Raw genomic sequence first — 23,422 nt, forward strand, 5'->3', positions numbered from 1 at the left:
GTCAGGGTGAAAGGGGGTAGTTGTAAAAAAGTTGGAAAAAGGATATATTTGAGATTTTTCATACATCGTTGAGCCAATGGCGAAGGTCAGAGAACTTCAATTCCTCTCAAATTTTGACAACGGTCGTAAACCATTGCTGAATCACTAGAAACCGTCCCGATTTAATGTCCCTTTTTACGAGCGGCCGAAGGGCGCTCACTCCCCAGATAGGTCATCAAATAGTCTGTATATTCATACATTGGATTGGATATGATAATGGCATCGACCAACATGGCCAGCATTTTCTATTCTACAAGTAATATAGTTAATGTAACAATGAAATGAATCAATGTATCATATACTTTAATTCATTTTTCCACCAACACCATTGTTTATTTTTTTTTATCTGACATTCCCACCAATTTGGTCTGGACAAACAACTGTACGTAGACTATGAAGTCTGGCCCCGATATAAACAGAAGGTCATTGGTCTGGGTGAAGTATAGAAATTAGCTAATCATGATTATTTCCCTATCTCATTTACATGATATCGACTAAACATGTAAAAAAATGAATAGAGTATGAAATTTCATGTTAAAACAAACTTTAAACGAAGGAAATTGATGCACGAGAAGTCGACTTTCTGCACATGGAACATAGCCTCATGTCAAGACTTTTGGTATCGGTTTATTATTTTGTTCTTTTGGTGGCAGCCCCATAATAAGGCTATTTCTGCTGCCTTCTGAGCTGTCTCCTCATTTCACAAATCATTTCGATTTCTTGTGTATCTCTCGCATGAAGAAATATTAAGCTTACCAACTAAAACTTTTAAAGCAATTTCCGCCAACATCTAAATAATTCTGGCACTATGGTGGTTGTAGCAGGGTTTTTTTTTCAATAAACCTCGCCTGAATTGAATTAAATCAGTGGCGTAATGACCCCCCCCAAAAAAAATAATAATAATAATAAATGAGGGAGCTGTATAGCTTTTCGGGTATATTTATGAAAAAGATTTCAACATTTCAAAATAAATTTACGATATTGTGATAAATGTTGGCATAATACTCAAATAATAAATTTGACACTTCTCTATTTTTTCATTCTTAATCGTGATTTTAATTTCTTTTGGGGTGGGGTAAAGCGCCCCAAGTAGGGGGGGGGGGCATCTGTGCGCCACTGAAATGATAAAGCTTTAAGTTGAGCTCCCCCACCAAACTTCGAGGAAAAGGGGCCCAACTGCATAAGGCTCTAAAATACCATAAACACGATTCCACCTATTATAATGATCATGGTACTGCATCCGTATTCATTGAAAATATTACGCAAGCTTTGTTTTCAAGAAAAAAAAATAATAAAAATGATTTTTAAATCATTAAATAATTGATTTACTTATTTATTCAATCATTTATCTATTTTCATGTACAATGAAAATGTTCAGGACAGGCCTAACGGAAGAGCTGTTTTGATTAAATGCAGAGACGCAGTCATGTGAAAATTACATTTATTTCTTGACGTTTGTTTAGAGAACCTCTATTCGTATGCTTATAGTATGCAAATATATTTCTTTCAGGAAGGATTTCCCTTAAATTAATACAATATTAGGTCTATAGGATATATATATGTATATATATAGGTATATTCTCAAGCATCAATGCGCTCCGCTGGTCATGCATTCTATATTTGTACAGGTCTAGAATTCACTGTTAGAAAAAATAGAAGAAGTTCCTGCAGCAGAGTCTCGAGAACATCTTACCGAATTGCGTAATCTTACAGGAAATTGGTATTTGATGTATGGAATCTTACAAATTTCCTTGAATAAAACACCCTTTTCCCCCTTTTTAAACAGACCTGTTCTGTTAAATTGCAGAAAAATACTTGTTTTATGAATTTACAGAATGATTATTACGCAATTCGGTAAGATTACAGGTGTTCTCGAGACTCCGCTGCAGGAACTTCTTTTATTTTTTCTAACAGTGTTCGTATACATTAAATTGTCATCGCCATGAGAGTCATGTACAGACGCTGGCGCAAAAGCATATTGAAATTCCTCAGTTTATTTTTTCATTGGGTAACTCCCGCCACCACTTATGGCAGTTACACTATAAGGGCGAAATTTTGAGTTATTGTATATCCTTGGTTTCGCCATGGACACATCCGTTGAGAATACACGCATGTATGTGAAAGAGGATAGAGAAAGGGAGAGATGCGTGATTGATTCAATCCATATGTTGGCATTTCATTGTAAGTTTGTGCTCCAACTCTTGGAGCTTGGAGTGTGGTCCCGAGTGTGGTAATATCTGTTAATAGCTCTATGGTAATATTGATAGAGAAAGTCATTAAACTTCTGTTTATTCTAGTGTAGATCTAAACACTTCGTTTTGTCCAATATAAAACAGATAGACAAACAATCAAAGTATAGACACACTGGCGTGAATGTAAGCGGTGGTGTCATACCCTGTCATCTTTGTGGAGGCGGATGATATTTTTTACAAAAAAAAGTCCTATCCCATACTGCAAGGCAATCAAGAGTGTATGATGAGATTACATTGATCAAATCAACCCGTTAATGACACATTACGTTTGGACAATATTTCCCATATAATTATCTTTGCAAAGTATCCAATATATATGGTGACTGCATCATTTTTTAATATAAGTTTAAAATCTGTCCTATAAATTTTTATTTTTATTTTAATCATCCTGCTATTTCCACGTATTTATATAAGCCTGTTGTGGCCTGTGGTGGATTATAATTATTTCATAAGGCATCCTAGATAATGACAACAACCAATTTGACCAGCAATAACTATTCTGAAATTAAATATGCAGTTTTTAAATTAGCAATTAAATGAAGCAAAGTGTAATAAATATAACACCAACGCCATTGTTTTTGTTTTGTTTAACTGACATTCCCTCCCGACTGGTCTGGACAAACAAGAGCAACTGAAATCTGGTCCAAATAGAAGGTCATTGGACTAGGTGAAGTACAGATGGCTAATCTATTTCCATTGCTCATTTACACGATTTCGAAAAAAAATATGCAAAAATGAATAAAATATGAAATTTTATGTTTAGATAAACTTTGAACAAGAAAATTGACAAGTAAGCTTTTCTCCACATTGAGCATAGCCTCATGCCAATACATTTGATATAGATTCATTATTTTGTTCTTTTGGTGGCAGCACCAATAAGGCTTCTCTGTATTCTATGCCTTCTCCTCGTTTATAGTATTAAGCAAACATATTCGTTTTTATTCATTTTTATCTATATTTTCAATTGCACACATTTTATCTCTCTTCTTTATCATTTACTATTGTGAATATAAATCATTTTTAATTCTCAATTCATTTTTCAATGGGTACTCCAATCTGAACAATATTTACATCTAAATGAATAGAGTATAATTCACAGAGCAAAATGCTGAAAATTTAATCAAAATCGGATTAGGAATAACGAAGTGATTGAATTTCAAGTTTTATCAATATTTTGTGAAAATAGTTATCTGCACGTTTAATATTCATTAGGTGGGCTGATGATGTCACATCCCCATTGTCTTTTTTTAAATGTTATTACATTAAATCAATACGTGTAAATGATGTGTTTCCCTTTTAATGAAATCAGTTGAAGCAATGAATATCTGATGCACTTAATATGTTGTCAATGCATTTTTTTCAGTTCTTGCTTGAAAAAGAATGTAAAAAGCTAATTTCATATAATTAAATACAAAAGAACAAGTGGAGATATGACTTCACCTTGCTCACTGAATATTCATAAAGACATGCCTAGAACTGTTTCACCAAAATAATTCAAATCTTTAAAATGCCGAAACTATTCCTTATCCCATTCGGATCCAATGTATTGTTTGCCTGATTTTTATTTATCTCTTTAAATTATATTATTTTCAGCCCGGCTGGAGTACCCCTTTAATTGAATTGAATAAGTGGCATAATGAGCCATTTTTTGTAAGGGCTGGATATTATACTATAGTAAAGTATTTATTTTCCGTATATTAAAAAAATGCAAAACGAATGGATAGCCCATTTTCAGTTTAGTCTACATGACTATACTGTTCTTTCATGGGTCCATATATACAAATAAAAAAGTAAACACATATAGAACATATACGGTAAATCAAACAGAATAACAAAAGTGACATGATATATGTTGTTATAAGAAAAGATCATAAAATTAAATAGTTTGGCAAGAATTTACACTAAATATTTTATAAAATTGAATGAATTAGGCTGATACCACGTTATTGAAAAGGCTTTCACAAGGAGCAAGGAATAATAAAATAGGTACAATGATTCAAAATGAATATGTAATTATTGGAAACTGTCATCATAACACACAATTCTGGTGCACGCATACAATTTTAAGAGGACAAACAATATAAGAGTGTAAAAATATTGAAAGGAATTCAGCATAAAACTACAGATTGCATTGAGACAACATATATATATATATATATATAAAAACATGTATATACACTAATTGGAATCATATGAGGGGTAAAATATAAAAAGTGAAAAGGATCATGGCTTATTAGACAACATTTATGAAAAGTTGTCAGCGTGCAAGCAAAAATTCTGACATAAGTATTATGATAAATTTTGACATATTCAGAAAATGTATTTCACCTTTCTCTCTTTTCAATTTCTTTTTTTCTTGGTCGTGATTTTTTTAGTCAGGAGCAAGCGCCCCAAGGCTAAGTTCTCCATATGCACGCCACTGAGTTGAATAAAGTTTATGTTGACTCCCCGCCCCCCCCCCCCCCGCCTTCATGGAAAAGGGACCAACGCTCAAAAACATCAAAATGATGAATCCTCCTGATATCATACTGCTCGCGCATATTCATTCATTCAATTGTATTTACTCTTATTTACAATGGCAATTTACATGATTTATTAGGCAACAGGCCTAATAAACGAGCTGCTTTAATTTATGAGACGCCAATCATGTGAAAATTACATTATTATGTTGACGTATGTTTCGAAAACACATATATATTGTATGTGGTTATAATATTAAAATTTACTTTTCCTTCGGGACGAATACAATTTATAGGGAAAAGGTATACTCACAAACATCCACGTGTTCTGCTGGTCATTCATGCTACTGGTGGACAATTCGTCGCCATGATATATATCACAATGTACAGAAGCCTGCGCGAAAGCATATTCCCTCAGAGTTTCCCAGTGAGATAGTTCCCGCCACCACTGACAGTCACGTTACGCGCGAAAGTTATATCCGCGCATCCCGGGGTTATATCCCTGGGTGAACCCAGCTGGGTTCACCGTATAAAATACACACATACATGTGTTTAGAGGATGGAGAGCCAGAGAGAGAGAAAGCATGATGGATTGTTCAATGAAAATATTAATCCATATACTGTTCACATTATTGTAAGTTTGTGCCAGATGATCCAACCATCTTGGAGGATGGCAATATCCATATAGAGGAAAGTCATTCGTCTATAGATCTGGACGTCTTTATTTTGTCCAATATATGGTCCACGGTATGACCATAGACCAATAAATCATAATACAAATGTTCATTTCATCTACTTCAGACCTTGTAGTTTGAGCTAGGGGTTAAACCCTTGACCCATGGAGCTATTAGCCCCATTCTCAACCACTGCCAGGAGGACTGGACATGACTTGTGTCATGCAGAACATGGATATATAACTTCCACATCCAAGTAGGCAATATATGCAAGCATTGCCCGCCAGTAATAGTATTTTCATTAGAGATAATCAGTACGCACCTTGTGAAGAGAAATGTACTTAAAAGAAAAAATATTAATTGATTAATGTTCAAATAATAACGCGTGAATTCATAATTTAATGCACTCAAAATGTTTTATTTTGCCTATTATTTTGCATTCTAAAAACGAAAAGTTCCTCTGCGGTCTTTCCGCTTTTGCAGTCAATCATGATATAATATTTTTTTTTGTTTCTAATTCATTTTATCTCGATTTTTAAGTATACATATTTTTTTTGATTTATTGTGAATATCAATCATTTCAGATTCTCATTATTCATATGTTACTGTGTACATAATATTGTGCACAATTAAGTCTATGACCGCAATCATGTTTCTTATTATCATTAACGGCTCCGTATATGAACTGTATGATTTCATTAACTTTAATAATATAACTTTGATCATGAACCGAACCATCCTGACATTCACTGGCGTGGATGTTAGCGGTGTGTGTGGAAGCGAGTGACATATTCTTTTCTTCTTTTTTTAATACTTCAAAACAGTTAAGTGTATATATATGATCAATGTCATTAATGAAACACTTATACGATAGGACAACAACATTTCCGACATATCTCTACAATTTTATTCATTTTATAGGGTAATTACATCATCTCTGCATAGTTTTAAAGATTGTTCAAACTCTGTCCTTTTCGCAATATTTTCCTTTTCATTTTAATCATCGTGATATTTCCAAGTTTTTTGTTTGAAGTTGTGGCCTGTAATGGCATAATCATTTCATAAGACATCCCTATACCCGATAACCATCGTCTAAATATCTCACCTCTAAAAAGTTAGGAAACTAGTTTTCATTTCAATTTTAGTTTTATTTTATTGTTCACATGGAAATTTGTTCTGCTCATTATATTAACATTTGTAATAATTACCTAATACTTAAATGATTCGACTTCAAAGAGCAATTTGTTTTTGTTTTTTATCCTTATTTGCCAACTGTGATGTGACAACTAATTTATATTTCGTTTTCCTATTCTTATTAGAGTTCAAGTCCACCTCAGAGCAATGTTGATTTGAATCAATAGAAAAAGATCAGACAAGCACAATGCTGAAAATGTTATCAAAATCGGATGTAAAATAAGAAAGTAATGACATTTCAAAGTTTCGCTTATTTTTAACAAAATAGTTATATGAACGAGCCAGTTACATCCAAACATGCCAAATGAGAGAGTCGATGATGTCACTCACCCACTATTTATTTATTTTATTTAATCGTTTGAATTATACAATATTTCACTTTTTAAGAATTTGACGATTAGGACCTCCTTACCTGACGCACACAATGTTAAAATAATGGAACTCCACGTGTTCAGGTAGGAATAAAACTTCATTCACATGACAATGATGAGAAAATAAAAAATATTTCATATTTCATATAACAAAATACAAAAGAAGTAGTGAGTGAGTGATGTCATCAGTTCTTTATTTGCTTACCGACCGAGATGTGCATATAGGCCTAACTGATTTGTAAAATGAAGCGAAACTTTAAAATGTCATAACTTTCTTATTACATCCGATTTTGATCAAATATTCAGTGTTATGTTTGTTGAATTTTTTCTCTTTTTATTCAAATCAAGTTTTTGTTGGGGTGGACTTGTCCTTTAAGTTTTCGTTCTTCTTGCACTTACTTTCTTCTGTAATAATATGCACATTACTTTCTAAGCAATCTTCAAGGCTCACTCACTACGCTCGCTTACATACCCCTTGAACGACGTTTTAGATACTATTCTGCCTTTAGCTGCTAAAGATCTAATTTCCATAGCAATAGCCATCTGGAAAAAAAATCGAGAGAGGCCTTATCTGTTAACACGATATTAAATTCAGAAATGGTAGTATTATTGTTCACGGAGCCCCATATGCGTGTGATAAATACTGTAAACTACACTTGAAATATGGTTTGGACAACATAATTCTGTCCTTTGACGTAGTAATAATTGAAAACTGTTTCACTCGCCTAGTTCCCACATTGATTTATATCATTTACGCCATCAAATAAATAAAGGCACAATCTATCTGGGTCGAGGGGGGAGGAAACTTTCCATCTCCTGCGATCAAACGAAGTCGGGAAACTCTTTCATGAAATTTGTAGACGTGTTTCGTAAACAATAAAATCTTGCTAGAAGTCAGTGCTAACAATAATGGAACCCCGCCTTGACCCCCTGACCCATGGTCTGCACGCTTTCTGGGAGGTCTAGTATTAATAGCTCTATGGTCTGAGGCATTTATACTTTCTGGCAGGAGACGATTTTTTTACATGCTATACATGCATGGAGGGAAGGAGAGGGGGTGCAAATGGAGCTTCAAAGCTTACCACTTCATATATTATACATCTCTTTCGGAACATAGCCCCTTGATTGTTATACCAGTGAGAAGAAAACAAAATAAAAAGAAAGTTGCATAACATACGAGAGAGGCAAAATAATTTTTCTATTAAAAAAATACTCCCTGCTAACATAAATAATTGTTTATAGCCTAAATGATTCGTAAAAAATATTTTTAGCCAACACGCCAAATTTAGACTCTAAAATAGTATATTTTGCTTTAGAATTCAAGGATGAGACCCCCCCCCCCCACTTCGGATCGTCGGGTGTGCCAAAAATGTGGCAGCCAAAAGGCATATGCAGCGTGCAACGATCTTTGGTCGATATCATGGTGCGTGTGCTTATCTGATTTATTTTTACATGAGTCATGGCAGGCATAACTTTAACATACACACTGACATAGGGGCAATGATTTTCTTTTCTTCAGCTGATTTTGTTTTCTGTTATGTTGTCAATTACAGCTGAGATTCCGAAAAAAATATACGGTAATCAAATGTAGACCGTGAGTGTAACCCCGGGGAGTGTAACCCATCAGTATGTCAGTGATCTTATAAATTTGCAAGGAATCCTGTCCTCCTAGCGCCGAACAGTATTGGATTAAACGAAATAATTAGAAGTACAGCAATCACACCACATTGGTTTGCATAGCTTAATACAGTTAGCATTTAAAAACAATCAACAGGAACCATGATCGTAATATTAAGGCTGTGTGAAACATTTTAAGCCAGAATACTATATTTCCTACGTTTTTCAGTTTCATTTTTCATCAAAGCTATAAACGTTGTATCGATATTTTTTGTTGCTTCCCAAACTTTCTGTTGGCCAAGAATTATTCATTATCGTCACAGTTATTATCATTGTGTTGTTGAATAACTATCATTGTTTTCTCGTACAAGATATATTATTCCAGAGGTCTTTTTTTAATTTACTTAATCTACTGATGGGTTACTTTTCTGTACATTGTTAATCCATAGATCTGTAATTAAACTTTTATAAAAGTGCACCCCCGCACGGACCTCAACATTTCTTAACTACAAAATATGAAGACTGGATTCCCCTTAAGCCCGCGGTGCAAAACGATTCGTAGCGATCCGAAAAGCAAATAAATTGTAATAACATTTGATGCAAATTTTATTAACATTACATCTAATAAAATCTTAGCGTTCAAAGTAGTGGTAATGAAATCGAAATTCAATCTTGTTCGAGCCTTTGTGTACGAGAACAAATTTATTTTGATAATGAAATTCATCCCTATAACCTCTAAATTATTGATTGTCCTACATAGTAAAAAAAATATATACAATGCTGTTTACTATACGAACCTTACAGTAATTGTGTAAAATGATTAAACAAGGGTTAGTGTTTTACTCTTAAGCAACAAAGTTTAATTTTCAATATCTTATCTTCAATAAATTAAACAGGATTGTTTAAATGGTTAAACAAATACTGCAAGGTTCATATAGTAAACAGCGTTGCATAAAGTCTTAAAACATACCCTTAATTACTTTTGATAAATTTTCAATTTGATAATGTTCTAATAGCGTCCCTTTTCCTTTTGCACAAGTTTTCCTACTACATGTATAAAGATTCTGGAAACACACATTTTAAATTACTAAATATTATATCGAGCCTCGAGGAAAACGAGGCTGTTGCTAAAATCAAATGATAAGCTATGTACATTAGTTTCATGTCAAAGTTTTGTGAGTGCAGTGAGTGCCATTTCGGGAAAAAAATGTGCCCTTAACCCTCCCCCTTTTCAACTTCGCTCCACCACCCCTGGAATTCTGTGGGCTCTTATTAAGCCATACGGGCCAAATATGACTTTCCTTGTCTGATGACAGTTCACCGTTGATTTCCTTCAATTTAAAGGTACACATATGCAAAATGTTAGGAAAAATACTGTCCACACAAAAATTGATTTGAAATTTTTATCCAACTCTGGGTAGTTTTCAAACAAAGCACACATTATTGGTTTAAAACTACCCAGAATTTGATAAAGTTTTAACCAATTGTTGTGTGGACTGTATGTTGCCAAACAGTTTTGAGAGTGGGTTTTACAACACTTCTCAAACGCATGGTTTGACCGATGTAGATTACTGAAATTAAATTGTTAAATGCTGTAATTTGAATTAAATCATCTTGATCCATATCCCGTTATTGTATACCAATGTAGATTTTCTCTTGAATATGATCGACTGTATTTTGTTTGAATAATAATAATAACACATTGATATAAAGTCATTTTATATATACTATTTAATTTGTATTCAACTTTGATCCTGCCTCATTTAAACTATGGTATAACAGCATGGGGGAATTGTGCTGACTGCCTCCTGAACAGAATTTTACTTTTGCAGAAAAAGGCTATTCGTATTATTTGTCATGCTGATTTTCGTTCACACACTGACGAACTTTTCTATAAATATAATATTTTAAAGATTGGTGACTTGTATACAATCTCGGAAAACTCATGTATAGTTTAGATAAAAATGAACTTCCAAATATTTTTTATTCCATGTTTACTAAAAATGTCGATATTCATCATTATCCTACTAGGTCTGCCGGGCTCTTTCATCCACCAAGAGCTAGAACAATCCTCTTGAATAAAACATTTATTTTTACAGGTATCAAACTATGGAACTCCCTTATAGAATCATTACGTAACAAACCAACACATTGAAGTTTCGGTCGAGGGTTGAAGAAAATTTTTATCCTTCAGTATAAACCCCAGAACTCAAACATTTCTGTGTAAGCAGCTACCACCTCTTTTGTTCTTCTTCCCTTCTTATTTTCTTCCTTCTTATCTTTCTCCCTCTCCTCTCACATTTCTTTTTTTCTCTCTCTCTTCCTGTCATCTTTATGTCTAGTTCTATTGCTTTTATAATCTTTCTGTCCGTCTATGTTTTGTAGTGTGTTTTGTTATGTTTCTTTTCCTTTTTTCTGCTGTCTTGTCCTGTTTTGTTTTTGTTTGTGTGTGTGTGTGCCATTTTGTTTCTTTTCCTTTTTTTTGCTGTCTTGTCCTGTTCTGTTTTGTTTTTTGTTTGTGTGTGTGCCGTTTTTGTTTTTGTCTTTGTTTTGTTTTTAGTATTCGTCCTCTCTTGTCCAAGTGATTGTCTGTTCAAACACTCCTGAACTTAGGTTTTTTTATTTATACAGCAGGGGCACGATATAACATTTTTTTCTGTTAATTGTAACTTATTTAGTAAACATAAAAAGCTTGACCCCACTGGTATTCTTTTTCATTGTACAAACCTTTTTAATTTACGAATTGAATTTCATCGATCAAATATATACTTTAACTATTTATTGCAGGGAACCCATACTAACAAGCTTTGCTTTCCAGTGGGTTCCCTTTTTTCATTTCTGTATATGATATTTTTGTGTTATGCTTTACATTGTAACTTTTGTTAAATTTGGAATGAAAAAGAATAAATGCAATCAATCAATCATTTTTCGGTGCTCTTCCCACCAATTATTACCACTGCAACTTGGCTGTTATAGAGCTGTGGGATAACTTTGTATTCTTGATATTAAACAGATCATACTGGTGGAATTTTTTTTAAAATATATCTTACCAACCACCAACAAATACAAATTTCACAAATACAAATTCAATTTAAAAGGCTTCGGTTCATAAATAACTCCATCTGTATGGTGATGTGTTGTTCTAATAGGGAATATACACGACTATGTTTGTGTTCTCTTTAATCCGTTTCAATTATGCAAATTAACTTTTAATGGATGTCATGTAAATTGTATAATATTCAGTTATCTCTATAATTCATATAAACAATCTTCACTTGATTTTTCTGTAAAATGTGCAAAGAATTCTAAATCATGTCAAGCCTGGCAATTCCAGCCTGCTGCTTCTACGGCTACGCCTGACACATCCCGCCTTGAGTTCCGGGGGAATTACAGTCCGGTCGGGCATCATTCCTGCTGGATATTTTGAAAGATTTTATGCCATACGTAATATTTATGTTTTCTCCTTGTTTTCGATAAGATCCGTATAATTGTCCCGTTAACAATATAATCAAATGTCATTTCAACAGAGTTTTCGTTAAATTTGCTCCTCTGAAATTACATGCAACATGTTTGGGCCTATAAAATGAGGTCATTTTGAAAGCTGTAAAGAAAATCAACCTTTCTCCAGCTTCTTAATCAAAGCACTCGCTATTCGATAAAAAGAAATTTTACAAGGCTGATTTTTTTTATGCTGAATAATTAGACATATCAATAATTTATTTCATTATTTGCATGATTTTATTTGCATTTGATGATTTTTAAACAAATATTTCTGTTTTGAAATTTTACGCCCTCTATGGTTGAACATTGATTCAGTATGAATATTATAGAATTATTGTAACAGTTTTCTTTCTTAAAATAGTTTAAAAGTAACATGATTTTATACCATAATACAATGATATTATAGTGCATTCCTTTCCCATCTTTTTAAGACTGGATTCAATGTATAAAAACTTCTGAAATATGGTCATTTTGTGATGTTTGAAGTCAAAAGGCCGACTTTTTTCAATTACATTATGCATGTACTGGTAAAAGGGCGAATGGGATGTTTTTCCTTGTCTGATTATACTTCACTGTTGCTTTCTTTAAATTTACAGGTTCACACATGTACTGTAGTATAAACTTCTCAAACACACCCATGCATCAAACCAAAGTTTGACAGACTTCCCAAATGAAATTGTAAAATGCTATCATTATTTTGAATAAAAGTTAATAATCTTGATCCATATCCCCGTTATGGCATCGACCAGATCTTCTTTTGAATAGGACTGTATTTTTTATAATAATAACTAAAAATACACTCTTAAACTGTTGGGTAACAAACTGTCCACACAACAATTATTAAAAAAATCAAATTCTGGGTAATTTTCAACCAGTACTGTAGTTTCACCCAAAGCACACATTATTGGTTTAAAACTACACAAAATTGAAATTTTTTTAAACCAATTATCGTTGTGTGGACAGCATGTTGCCAAACATTCTAGGAGTGTGGGAAACATTCTAAATATCATATACTGCCAACCACCAACAATGTTTGACAACTGTTCGCTATTTAGGAACACCTTTCACAAATACAAATTTAATTTAAAAGACTTTGGTTCATTTAAAATAACTCCATCTGTATGACTGAATCTCTGATATATCGAGATCTTACATCAATACATTTATATATTATATACATTATATAGACATCTGTTTTATTTCTTAGATAGCCCTTAGCCTACACTTTGAGAACCACCTAAATGGAAGGGTCACGGTGATGTGTTGTTCTGATAGGGAATTACACGACTATGTTTGTGTTCTCTTGAATCTGTTTCAATGAATATGCAAATTAACTTTTAATGGATGTCATGTAAATTGTATAATATCCAGTTATCTCTATAATTCATATAAACAATCTTCACTTGATTTTTCTGTAAAATGTGCAAAGAATTCTAAATCATGTCAAGCCTGGCAATTCCAGCCTGCTGCTTCTACGGCTACGCCTGACACATCCCGCCTTGAGTTCCGGGGGAATTACAGTCCGGGTCGGGCATCATTCCTGCTGGATATTTTGAAAGATTTTATGCCATACGTAATATTTATGTTTTCTCCTTGTTTTCGATAAGATCCGTATGATTGTCCCGTTTAACAATATAATCAAATGTCATTTCAGCAGGGTTTTCGTTAAATTTGCTCCTCTGAAATTACATGCAACATATCCAGGCCTGTATGAAAATGAGGTTATTTGAAAGCTGTAAGAAAATTAACCTTTCTCCAGCTTCTTATAACAAAGTATTCGCTATTCGATAAAAACAAATCGTGCAAGGTTGATTTGTTATTCTTATTGATTAGACAAATCAATAAATTATTTCATAATTTTTGTATGATTTTATTTGCATTTACTGATTTTTAAACAAATATGTCTGTTTTGAAATTTTACACATTCTATGGTTAAACATTGATTCAGTATGAATAAAATTGAAAGTAATATGCCTTTATACCATAATGCAATGATATTATAGTGTATTCGTTTTCCATCTTTTTAAGACCGAATACAATATATAAGAACTTCTGAAATATGGTCATTTTGTGATGTTTGAAGTCAAAGGCCTATACATTTTTCATTATAATTATGCATGTACTGGTAAAAGAGCGAATATGATGTTTTTCCTTGTCTAATTATACTTCACTAGTGCCTTCGTTCAATTTACAAGTTCACACATGTATATACACTTCTCAAACACGTAAAATGCATGCATTCAATCCAAAGTTTGACAGACTTCCCAAATGAAATTGTAAATTGCTATAATTTGAATAAAAGTTAATAATCTTGATCCATATCCCCATTATACAGCAGTATCAACCATATCTTCTTTTGAATAAGACTGTATTTTTTGTAATAATAACTAAAAATACGCTCGTAAAATGTTGGGTAACAAACTGTCCACACAATTGGCCAACAATAGTTTTCAACCGGTACTGTAGTTTTCACCCCAAAACTACACAATATTTAATACAGTTTTAACCAATTGTTGTGTTGCCAAACATTTTAGGAGTGTGGGAAACATTCTAGAATAACATGTCTTGCCAACCACCAACAATGTTTGCCGACTGTTTGCTATTCAGGCCCACCTTTCGAAAATTTGAATTCATTTAAAAGGCTTTCCGTTCAATTGAAATAACACCATCTGTATGACTGAATCTCTGAATTTATCGAGATCTGTTAACCAAGTTATATAGAGGTTATTTCCAAGCCTCGCCTACACTCTAAATTACAGGGATTTAAAATAAGTCCACATGGACTGTAGTTAGGGACCAATCGAATTCCGGATTTAGTTTGAATCCTTAAGATTCATTTCTAAATCTCGAAAGATTTAAATTTAAATCATTTGAGATTTAAATTTAAGTCTTTGTGATTAAAACTAAGTCCAAAAATCGATTGGTCCCTAACTACAGTCCATCTGGACTTAATATTTTAAATCCCTGTAATTTAGAGTGTACATGGAAAAGTAAAAGTCCCGCATCTAGCTTGCAGCATGTATATGCCTTTCATAATCATGTTGAGCTCTTTTTTCTTCGTACTCGAGTTATGTACTCGAGTTATATAAAGAATATCAAAACTAGAGCAGGTTAAAGTTTCAGAAAAAGTTCTAAAATTCAGAGCTTCAACGCCATTCGCGGAAGGAGTATTTGCTCCCTTTGCACATTTTACAGACAGATCAAGTGAATATTATTTATATGAATCACTGAGATATAAACTGGATAGTATACAATTTGCATAACATCCATTAAAAGTTAATTTGCGTATTTGAAACGGATTAAAGAAAAAAATGAACACAGTCGTTCACCCAAAGCACACATTATTGGTTTAAAACTACACAAAATTGAAAAAAAAAGTTTTAACCAGTTATTGTTGTGTGGACAGCATGTTGCCAAACATTTTAGGATTATGGGAAACATTCTATATATCATATCTTGCCAACAACCAACAATGTTTGACAACTGTTTGCTATTCAGGCCCACCTTTCACAAATGTGAATTCATTTAAAAGGCTTTCGGTTCAATAATTAAAATAACTCCATCTGCATGATCTGTATATCACTGAATCTCTGAATTTATCGAGATCTTACATTTGAGAAACCCTATACGTTTGGAAGTGTGTCACGGTGATGTGTTGTTCTGATAGGGAATTACACGACTTTGATTGTTTCCTATTTTAATCCGTTTCAAATATGCAAATTAACTTTTAATGGATGTCATGCAAATTGCATAATATCCAGTTATCTCTGTAATTCATGTAGATAATCTTCACTTGATCTGTCTGTAAAATGTGCAATGGGAGCAAATACTCCTTCCCGCGAATGGCGTTGAAGCTCTGAATTTTAGAACTTTCTCTGAAACTCTAACCTGCTCTATAGTTTTGATATTTTTATAAATTTATAACTCGATTACGAAGAAAAAAAAGAGCTCAACATAATAATGAACGGCATGATGCAAGCTAGATGCTGGACTTTTACTTTTCCATGCAGGCGAGGCATGGAAACCTCTGTAACTATAATTAAAACACTATTCAAAACAGACAGGAGATGGATGTGCAGCGATATAAAAAGTTTCATCACATATACATTTTCATGTAGCATGACACGAATTAAATGCCTCCGCCCCTGTGAGCAGATACTTTGCTCAAAAATTGCTTGCTGAAAAGCGGAAGAAATAGTATTTTGGAACTCGGGGAGTGAAGGAAGTGTTAATCCGCTCCGAACAGAAGAGCCGAAATTTTGTGTATTTATGTGCAATGAAAAAAATACTTTTCATACCCTTACATCGTGTATACTTTACAATTTCTGGCAAGATAGGGGAAAACTGAGTAGAAAAAAGGTGTGGGAACTAATGGAAACCAAAATTTATATGGAGAGAGAGAAGAACGTCTGGAATATAGGTTTTATTCTTTGGACAGAAAGAAAAAAACACAAAGCCATATAGAGGACTGTGTATTAAACGTTTGTTCTATCATGTGCAAAGGGACCGTGTTCATTATTAGCTGCAATGGCATTTGAAGCTTCATATCCCAGAGCAACAAATAGACAAGGTTCTTATTCCCCGGTCTTATTCGCGTTTCACTGTTCATTTGAAATCATGATCATGTTCACAACTTTTACTATACATGGTGATCGGTCCAAACACACCCATCTTTCGAGACGGTGGCACCTTAGTCTACATGCAGACCCACATCTGCACCTCAGCTGATTCAACGAGTCTGCACAGCAGACTAGGTCTACTGAGTCTGCAGAAGATGGATGAGGCTGCAGAAGATGGATGAAATGGCTCGCTTCGCTCGCCCTTTCAGCTGGTTTGCTTCGCAAACCAGTAGCAGATCCCACCTCACGAGCCATTCAGAGTCTGCATAGCAGACTAGTGGCACCTTTGTTTTCCCTCTGAAGTACCCATAAAAAGGCTAAGGGTTAAGGTTAGTCTGCTATGCAGACTCTGAATGGCTCGTGAGGTGGGATCTGCTACTGGTTTGCGAAGCAAACCAGCCTGAAAGGGTGAGCGAAGCGAGCCATTTCAGAGTCTGCTTCTTCTTTGGAAATCTTGTTCCCACGGTCAAAATAAGTCCCACCCACCCAAAATTTCAGAGAGCTTTCATTGGATAACTTCATCTGTCTATCAACCAAATTTTAGGACCCCTGAGGAGTATAGATAATCCCCTACTTTAACCACAGAGCCACGAGCAGGGTTATTATATAATACCCTGGCTCAGGCCATCAGAAAGTGTTTACATATGACATTCCACTGAGCAGCTGCACGTATGGCTCCATTGCCCAAACCAATACATATTGTGTATGCATGGTAGTGGATAGCTCTATTATGTATTATCATTATCAAACACTTTTCATCATATCTAACTCATTCAATTCAATTCAATCTTTATTTCACAAATAGTATAAAAATACAAGGAAACATCAAATAATGCGATTAGATAATAAAAATAAATTCCGTGGCTTCCAATGAAGGAATAAGAAACCTGTGAGGCTGGATCACCAAAACATAGTAAAAAACACAACATTAATACAAAACAAAATGTCATATCATTATAATAATTAGTGCAGGAAAAGGGAGGAAAAAACAACAACACATTACAAAGAACATGAGTTTAGGGGTCTAATACAGTACAAGTATGCATCGATATCAACTGCGAGAATTAATAATCATTTCCTAGAAAAGTTGTATACTGTTTTCTAAAGGGAGATAAAAATTGTGAATTAGTTATTATTTGGGGAATCTCATTCCATTGTTTGGGACCTACATAACCCAGCTTCGTGACTAGACCTGATAGACCATAAATGAAATTTATTGGAAGAACGGGCATTATGGTTATGAACTTGATTACTGTATTGAAAAAAGATCTGAAAACTCTACATGGGTAGCAACCTCTACTTGTACGTATACATAAATATTGTGAGTTCTTGCTTATTAATATCATAAGGACAGTTTCTTAAAGTTCAAGACCACCCCAGGAAAATGGGAAAATGCTGACTTGAATAAATACTGAAAAATCAAACTAGCATATAGTGCAAAAAAATTTATCAAAATCGAATGTAAAATAAGAAAGTTATGACATTTCAAAGTTTCGCTTATTTTTAACAAAATAGTTATATGAACGAGCCAGTTACATCCAAATGAGAGAGTCAATGATGTCACTCATTCGCTAAAATAAATAGTGAGTGGATGACGTCATAGTCTCCTCATTTGCATACCAGCTAGGATGTGCACATAATTTAAATTAAGCGAAACTTTGAAATGTCAAGACTCTCTTATTTTACATCCGATTTGATGAAATTTTCAGTGTTATGCTTGTTGGATTTTTCTCTTTTTATTCAAATCAACCTTTTTGTTCGGGTGGACTTGTCCTTTAAAGGTCAAGTCCACCTCAGAAAAATGTTGATTTGGATCAATGGAGAAAAATCAGACAAGCACAATGCTGAAAATTTCATCAAAATCGGATGTAAAATAAGAAAGTTATGACATTTCAAAGTTTCGCTTATTTTAACAAAATAGTTATATGAACGAGCCAGTTACATCCAAATGAGAGAGTCAATGATGTCACTCATTCGCTATTTCTTTTGTTTTTTATTGTTTGAATTATAGAATATTTCAATTTTTACGAATTTGACGATTATGACATCCTTGCCTGAAGCACAAAATGTTAAAATAATGGAATTCCACGTGTTCAGGGAGGAATGAAACTTCATTTCACATGACAATGACAAGAAAATGAAAATATTTCGTATTTCATATAATAAAATACAAAAGAAATAGTGAGTGATGTCATCAGTTCCTCATTTTCATACCGACCGAGATGTGCATATAACTGTTTTGTGAAATGAAGCGAAACTTTAAAATGCCATAACTTTCTTATTTTACATCCAAGTTTGATGAAATTTTCAGTGTTATGCTTGTTGAATTTTTCTCTTTTTGTTCAAATCAAGTTTTTCTTGAGGTGGACTTGTCATTTAAATAAATGCGCGGATGGTGCTAGGTAATGGAAATTGGTAATTATTCTTAAGTTTCTTTTGAATTTTGAATATTGAGTCCAAATTCATATGAGGTTACATTGGTATTGCAATATTTTAAATAAGAGCGAATCATGGAATGGTATAAAGTTATCAGATTTTTATGAAGCAAACTACGCTTAAGTTTGTAAATTAAACCAGTATTCCTTAAAACATGTATCATAATGGTACTTAAACTCGAAATATTATCCAACTCAAAAACACCATTCTCATAGAGTTCAGAACTTGAATAGATAGTTTACAAAATGAAAATCTTAAATTTCAAGATTGTAAGTTTGTAAACTATCATACTTTAAATCAAACAGGATAGCTATGTTTTATTATTTTGTTCCTGTTTGGAATTAACTTCTAACCACAGTTTGTTGATTGGACCTGGGACCTTGTATGTATATTCACTTCTCCATGCATGCTACTGTATTCAACCTGTTTTACTGTTATGTTTACAGCTCGGTTTGATATTAATTAGCCTTAATCAGCATCATTTAAGTTGTCATGCCCAGCAACATTCGTTCACCTTTGTATTGAAAGTGCTTTTATGCCAGCCATAATACCAGTGGTAAAGACGTACAGTTATGTATGTGACAAATCTGGTACTTTCAATTCAAACTCATAAGTATGCTGAATGAAAATGTTGGCATTTTTTTATATAAACTTAAATCGGATTTATTTGATTTAAATAAGATTTTTTAAATTTTAATATGATTTTTTTCTAACAGATTTTTTTTTTAAACAAAGCGCAAACACCCAAAATTTAACCCTTTACACTGACATCAATTTTAAGATCATACATTTCACCACTAAGAATATTCTTAACTATATTTCATAATCAAATCCAGTCAAAATATAATTTACAGAATATAATTTACAGAAAGCCATGAATAGGCTGACATTTTCTGCTGTGTCTAAAGTGAATGTAGAGAGCTTCTACTGATTGGTTCAAAGGAACTGTCTTGGTACAGCTAATGCTGCAAAGTTGGTGTTCATTTTAAAACTCTGAACATTTAATGAGAATCAGTTTATTTGGAAGAATTCCATGACTCAGAGATTCAAATTCTCCAAAGAGAAACATTTTTTAAATCTTATTTTCAAGCCCATGATTGAAGATCATAATGTTAAAGAAAACTGCTCTTATCTTTTGTTTGTTTCAACCCCAAGTTGTTCTTTGAGCCAAATTGGAACAACTGTTTCAAAGCATTGGCTTGAAAAACTTTGACCGACTGCATTCAAACTTAAAGAAATGGACCAGGCTGAAAATATTCACGTCTAGATAAATAGAGTAAAATGATGAAAATTTCATAAAAATTTTATGACAAATAACGAGGTTATTGTATTTTAAACTTTATCAGTATTTTGTAAAAAACAGTTATATTTACCTCGTCATGAATATTCATTTGGTGGGTTAATGATGTCACATCCCATCTTTCCTTTTTCTTATAACACGAAATCATAATTATTTCATTTTTTCATACATGTGTAAATAATGTGTCTCCATTATGATGAAATAAGTTGCGGCAATAAATAACTAATGTACTTAATTAGTTCTCAAATCAATTTTTTTAGTTCTTGGTAAATTCTTTTTTTAATAAACCTAATATCATATAATTATGAAAAAAAAAAGTGGAGATATGCCACCATCAGCCAACTAATGGATATTCATGAAGACATGCCTAGTTTCACCGGAAAGATGGAAAAGAAATCTTTAAAATTCAATAACTTTGTTATTTGTTATGCGATTTTGATCACATTTTCAGCATTTTGAATTTTACTCTATTAATCAGTGAGATATAAATTTCTCCAGCCTGGACAATTCCTTTAAGTTCTTCTTTGAGCCATAGTTGGAACTATTGGACTATTTCAAAGCATTTGCTTGCAAATTTTTGACAAACTTGCAAGTTGATTTAAATGATTTCTTTCACAATAAACTTGAATACCTGCAGTATTTGGCAGTTGTTAGAAGTTTTGCAAAAAATAAGAAAACGGGTTCCCTTATACTACTGTGTCGGCCTATTTATTTCAATAAGACATATAAAAGAATAAAATGATAAACTATTGGTCTAATGGGTCACCAGGGACATTGCAGAATTTTACTTTTATTGTACTCCATTCAAAACATTCACTAAAAAATGTACAAACATAAATCCTTTTGGCGAAGGGCACTAAAATGTATAGTTGCTATGATTTAGTCATGTTGGTGCCCTTTGCCAAGAACATTCATCCATTTTTAAAATAAAAATGTACATTTTACTGAATCTTTTTCAGTGAACTGGCTGAATGAAGCACAATCTCACTCAGAATGTCTGAACAGGCTTTTTCTAGTAGGATCCAAGGTTATAACCCAATAAACCCATCCTGGCAAAATTTATGTTGAGATTCAGCCTAATAAGTTCAGAGTTCCTGTACTTTTCTTCCTTGAAAACTGTCCTCTAAAACAGATCTGAAGTTTGACATAAAGAAATAAGAACTGTTTTACTATCAACAAAGTCCACTCATACATACAAGTCGAGTAGGGGTCCCATATAGGCTACGTGTACATCTTTGGCTTTGCAAGATTGACTTGATTAAGTTGATTTTATTGATTTGATTTCAATTGTTATGAGTAGATATAAAGGGTTTATTCCTTTTCTCATGATATAAAGTTGGTAAAATCTTACTCTTTTGAATTTAAAAAGTAAAACTGCCACAAACAATAAATGAAAAAAACCCAAATTTGTAGATGTTCCAATGGAAGTGATTTAAAGGACAAGTCATGCACCCCGGCCAACAAAAAGCAGTTTGAACATGTTGAATAGTAAGAGAAAATCAGACAAGCATAACACTGAAAATTTCATCAAAATCCAATCTAAAAGAAGAAAGTAATGACATTTTAAAATTTTGCTTGATTTAAAAAGAACAGTTGTATTTATATGCAAATCCTTGTCGGTATGCAAATGAGGGGACCGATGACATCACTCACTATTCATTTTGTATTTTATTATGTGAAATGTGAAATATTTTTATGAACAAAAAAAAAATCCCCCCCTGAACATGTGGGATTACATTGTTTTAACATTTTGTAGTTTAAACAAGAGGATCCTATTTTTAAATTCGTAAAAATTGAAATGTTGTATAATTCAAACAGTACAAATACAAAAGAAATAGTGAGTGACATCATCGACTCTCTCATTTGGATGTAACACTGGCTCATTCATGTAACTATTTTGTTAAAAATAAGCAAAACTTTCAAATGTAATAACTTTCTTATTTTACATCCGATTTTTATGAAATCTTTAGCATTGTGCTTGTCTGATTTTTCTCTGTTGATTCAAATCAACATTTTTCTGAGGTGGACTTGACCTTTAAGAACGACTAATGATCCTCTCTTACGCGATAAATCATCGCCAATATATATACTATTTACCACAAGAAAGGATCACCAATCGTTCTTAAAGTCGCTCTTATACGAACAGCTTTATTAAACACCCACCGGTTTGTGAAAAATAAGCGAAACTTTAAGATGTTTTATTACTATCCTATTTTACAGCCAATTTTGATGTAGTTTCCAGCGTTATTCTTTGATTTTTCTCTATTTTTATTCAATTAAACTTTTTTCTGGCGTGGATATGACCTTTAAAGCAATGATTTGAAAAAATAATCATCATAGTGATTTAAATCAGCCAATCCTGCTGAATGAACTGAATATGAAAACAATTAGCTTTGTCAACACATGCAATATCGATGCCAAAGATGTGAAATATAGTTATGCCCGGGAGCTACATGTACTATATGCCTTGATGTTTTTTAATTACCTGTTTAGTGCAAACTGCTTACATGTATGTGCCCCATTGGTTTGAAGGATAATTATTTCGTTTCCAAATATTAATTTGTTGGATTTGAATTGTGGAAAGTAGGTCAGATCTTTGTTGTCTGTTAAATATGTGCTTACCGGTTATATTGGCTGTAGTGTATGCTATTTATATCATTTCATAGGCGGATCCAGGGTGGGCCCGAAGTGTCCGCCCCCCCCCCCCTTATATTGGCAGAACTAAAAGAAGGAAAAAGGCGGAAATAAAAAAGAAAAAGAAGGGAGAAGAGAGGAAGAAGATAAAAAAGAGAAGAAAGACAAGAGAATAAGATAAGGTCAGGGGAACTCCGGAAAATAACAAAAATATGTAAAATTTTCGCTCCCGCTTCGCGCTGACATTGCCTGTTCGATGAGATACATATCTTATTTCAGTTCGGACATCGAGCTTTCATTATTTTGTTTTACAAATGATTTTTTTT

This window comes from Lytechinus variegatus, chromosome 10 (genome assembly GCF_018143015.1).
Source record: "Lytechinus variegatus isolate NC3 chromosome 10, Lvar_3.0, whole genome shotgun sequence".
Taxonomy (NCBI): domain Eukaryota; kingdom Metazoa; phylum Echinodermata; class Echinoidea; order Temnopleuroida; family Toxopneustidae; genus Lytechinus; species Lytechinus variegatus.